Genomic DNA, 5,084 nt, shown 5'->3' on the forward strand with positions numbered 1-5,084 from the left:
CAGATACCGAGTTACCTCATGCCTTTGCAGGCTTTCAGCCGTGAGCAAATTCTGATATTTATTATCCTTACTGGGGACACTCAGCTTCACAGATTTTGTTTTTCAAACATGAAAAAAAAAATTGAGGCCCCAAAGTCACAGAATGTTTTGGCGGCTATGTTCAGACTTGAAAGAAAGGCATCCCCATGGGGATGTAGCTTTTGTCTGGTTCTGTTTAATTTGCTATCTTCAGAAGGGGAAGATGGAGAGATAACTGGTTGGGTGGGGCTATATGATGGAGATTTTCTGTTAAGATGAAAATGAGGGGAGCTTTAGGTAGGTGACAGATGACTTCCTAAGAGACTGCATGTAACTAGTCATCCCAGTTATGAACAAGGTTGCAATCTAAGACACAAGTGACAGGTGGCCTAGGAGGCAATGCTCACATGTAGCCAGTTGGTACAGTCATATTCCCTTGCAAGGTTGTAAAGGGGACCACTCTGTGTTACTGCTCATAGCCATGGCTATACTGTCTGCCTGTTAGATGTTTAAGAATTAATCTCCAGCATTTTCCTGCAGCCCTTCCAAAATGGATCCTTCAAGAAGATTCATGCAAACCTCATTCCTTTACTCAAAGCTCATTCTTTAATTCAACAAACTTACTGAGTGTGTGTAATAGGCACAGCACTGGACTAAGTGTTGGTGATGCAAAGAATAAAATGTATCTTATTTAAACTCATCTAATCCTTCTAAGAGAACACATTCTAGTGCTGGAGACTGACACATAAACTACAGCAATGTGTTCTGGATACTGACACATAAACTACAGCTGAGGAGGTTATGCTTCAGTGAAAAGAACAAAGATTTAGAATCCTCAGTCCTGTGTTTATTACCAACTTCACCCCATAGGTGCATGTGACCCTAACCTTGACGTATTACTGAACATCTTGGAACGTAGTTTATGTACCTATAAGAGTTGAATAGTCTTAAAAGAATATTGTGATGGTTAGGATATATAAATATATGTATCAGTGTATATATATATAATGATCATCATATATATATCACATATATAGGATTATTAAGGTTATGACACAATTTTCTACTGGCTTAAGGCTTAATTTAATTAGATATTCTGTAATAGCTCAGCAGCAGAATTGTACTGCAGACATATATATATCTTATATGTATCGCATATGTATATAAAATATTAGGTTGGTGCAAAAGTAATCACAGTCAAACTGGCCATGTGAATATACACAACAGAGCAATTGCTCAGTTAATAGTTTTAATGAGAATTTAAAGGTCCAGTGATGATAATATCACAAAGTACAACGAGAGCACAGAAGAGGCAACTACTGTCTGAGGTTTATAATTTAGCTAGGTTTGAAAAGAATTGTTGTTCACCCAACCAAGAATGGGGTAAATTATTTTTCATGAGAAGATGCCCAGAGAAGTGGAAGAGCAGGGTCTTTTCAAGTAGGTGTGGTGGTAAGTAGAGTTAGAAGTGGATTCAAATATAGGGCTGATGTAGCTAACTGGGACTAAATTTTGGAGTAAGTTCATTGTGTCCACCCTGGAGGCAATTAATAAGCAGGGTGACATGTTCAGAAATGGGATTTATAAAATTGATTCTGGAGACCAGGATGCTAAGGCAATGGAGTAGAGAGGGAGTGGGAGAGAGCAAGATGGAATTTAGAAGGTGAAGGTAATGTTGTACATGAGTGGTGATGGCCTGAATCTAATATGGATTCGTGGCAAAGAAAATGGAGAGTAGAAAATGGAGAGGGGAGGAATTTATGAGGTGGAGAGAAAGCCCTGATGACTAAGTGGATGTGTGGTGTGAGGTGGTAGAGGATCCAAGGATGTCATTGAGCCCGGGCTTTGGAAAGGTTGCCAACATCTATTCTAAGAAATTGGACAAAACACTCTTCACCCACTTACAGAAACCCAAGAGGTAGGGACTGAGACAAGCCCAACACCTTATTAATTGGCTCAGTCAGATCTTGATGGTAGCTGTGGGCTATTCATGTTGTACTGTGCTAGCATTGCATGCATATCATCACCAAATCTTTAGAGCAATGCTATGAAACAGGTATCATTCTCATACTATACATAAGGAAACTGAGGCTCAGCTGTGTTAGGAATCTTGCCTAATTGCATACAACCAGCAACCCTTGGAGCTGGAAATCAACCAGGATTTGCCTGATCCCAAAGGCCCTGATCTTCACTACTTCCCTCTACCTGTTCCTCTTATGGAGATGTCTACCACACAGGACTCATAAAGACGATCGCCTCTTTAAGTGAAGATCATGCCTCTCCACCATCACAGATTATTTCCCTTGGTGTAACATGGGAGAATAAATTCTGACTGAAGCCAGGTTGTCTCTCTCTTTTTTAAATTACTTATTTTTAATTTTTAATTTTTGTGGATACATAGTAGGTGTATATATTTTTCTTTTAAGTTATTTATAATAGCAACATTTGACTTAGGGATAAAACTCACTCTGTCCCCATTATCTGTATTCATTCGTTCACTTATTCACCAGCCACCATCAGTCGGTAGCATTCCACCAATGCTCTCTGCTCTCCTGGCACTGTGCCAGGCTCTGTGTCCACTGTTTCAAGATTTATTTTTTTTATTTTTATTTATATATTTCTGAGACAGACTCATGCTATTGCCCAGGCTGGAGTATAGTGGTATGATCTCAGTTCACTGCAACCTCCACCTCCCAGGTTGCAGTAATTCTCATGCCTCAGTCTCCCAAGTAGCTGGGACTACAGGTGTTTGCCACCACAACAGGCTAATTTTTTTGTATTTTTAGTAGAGACGGGGTTTTCCTATCTTGGCCAGGTTGGTCTTGAACTCCTGGCCTCAAGTGATCTGTCTACCTTGGCCTCCCAAAGTGCTGAGATTATAGGTGTGAGCCACTGCACCCAGCTTGAAGATTTCTAAGATGCTTGTGGAAACTTCCCCTGCTGACTGTCCTCATCTTACCATCTTTTATGGAAAAAGCATTTCCCTCTTGGCATTCTGAGAGTTCATAGAGAAATGAAGCCTCCTTTCCATGTTCCTCCATTTCTGACATTGCTGGAAATGTTGCAGGTTTTTTGTTTGTTTGTTTGTTTTTGTTTTTGTTTTGTTGACAGTGTTTCACTCTTCTTGCCCAGGCTGGAGTGCAATGGCATGATCTCAGCTCACGGCAACCTCTACCTCCTAGGTTCAACCTATTCTCCTGCCTCAGCCTCTCAAGTAGCTGGGATTACAGGCATGTGCTGCCATGCCTGGCTAATTGTATATTTTTAGTAGAGATGGGGTTTCTCCATGTTGGTCAGGCTGGTCTCGAACTCCAAGCCTCAGGTGATCCGCCCACCTCAGCCTCCCAAAGTGCTGGGATTACAGGTGTGAGCCACCATGACCAGTAGGTCACTTTTAACTTAACATTTGAGGAGCTGTGTTGACACATGTCCTACCCATCAGTCTTCAGGGAAAATAAGGTTTTAATCTCAATCCAGCCTTCACAGGGAGTGGTAAACCCTCGACACCAGGGAGGACCAGGTTGGCCTGCCAGTGGGTTAGGATGCTTCAGGTGTGACTGTTTCATCTGTGGAATATGGTGGTTTGCAGAATAAGTGCTACTGGATAATTCTGGTCACCCAGATACTCATGCCTACTTTGCAAATTAGGTTTACTCCCAAAGTGAGCATACTAATGGAAAGCAGTTTGTATGGCTATCAAAATACAGTCACTACTGCAGACAACAGGGTAAGCCTGACCGTCATGAATGAAAATCACAGACCTCAGAGTTGAAGATGAGAGGGTAGCTAAAACTTTCTTCACTATAAATTGATAGAATTTTTCTATAAAGATCAAATCATTGCTTTTCTTAGGTTTTCAAATTATCTATTGCAGCCTGCACCACATTATATTATATTCACATTTATGGCTGACTTCCAGCTAGTTGTGAGCTCATAGATTTTAGAGATTATGCTGGATTCACCTTTAGCCCTAATGCTTAGCACTATGCCTGGAGCTTACAGGATCTTAACAAATATCATTCAGAGCTACTACTTTATTTATCATTGTCAACAGGGAAGATCATAGGGCTCTACAGAAAAAAACTAAAACAAACTCTTAATTCATTCAAGGTTCTTCTCTGTACTAGTCTTAACCAAGATGAATGGTAAAAGAATACGTTTGCAGCAGGGTGGAGTGGATAATTTTATAAATGAAGATGGATTATAATATTATGATATTGTTCTTTTATTACATATCTATCATAAAAGAAAATAATCTTACTGAAGAATAATCTTTGGTCCTTTCAATTAATGTAATGGAGACTCTCAATTTAGCTGGAAGAGAGATTCAGTCTTGCCTGAGCACGTCTCTGGAGTTGGTGGGAGCAGCTGCCAGAGGCAGTTTGCATATGGATTGAAAGTCCTCTTGGGAGAGTTCTCGTTCTGAAGGAAGAAGTTGCCTGGCAACAAGAGTTTGACCCATGGAGACAGCCTTACCCAACAGAGGAGCAAGGAAGCCTGACTACTGTGTGATGTCTGTCACCTAGATCCCTCTCCCAGCAGGATGACAATTTATACCTAGGTGCTATAGAGAGTAGAGAGTTTGAATGTACAAAGTGGGGGAAAATAAACTTGCATTACTAATCTTTTTTAAAAGAGTGGAGTACAATGCCATGCTTCAGGATCTATGTGATAAACTTAAACCTAAATAGAAGGAAAACATCCCCCTGTTCTTTTTTTTTTTTTTTTTTTAACTAGAAAACAGTTTGGGTATGGTAATGTCACCAAAGCATTCATGACAATGCATGGCAAAGCAGCAACAGTACCAGGAGGAGCGTGAAGAATAGACCCCTGTAGGATGTGATAGTATCCAGATGATACTCATTGGAACACGGATACACCTAGAATAGAGTAGCAGAGTGACAAAGTGATACTCAGCAGAGGACTGAGGGGGAACAGTCGCACCCAGTGGAACAGTGAGTGGATGGAAAATAATGGTACTGGGGGTGGATGTGAAGCAGCATCATTGTCTGGGATAATATCTGAGGTTCGTGGTCTCAATCCAAGAAGATTGAGGACACGGACAC

This window comes from Chlorocebus sabaeus, chromosome 8 (genome assembly GCF_047675955.1).
Source record: "Chlorocebus sabaeus isolate Y175 chromosome 8, mChlSab1.0.hap1, whole genome shotgun sequence".
Classification (NCBI taxonomy): Eukaryota; Metazoa; Chordata; class Mammalia; order Primates; family Cercopithecidae; genus Chlorocebus; species Chlorocebus sabaeus.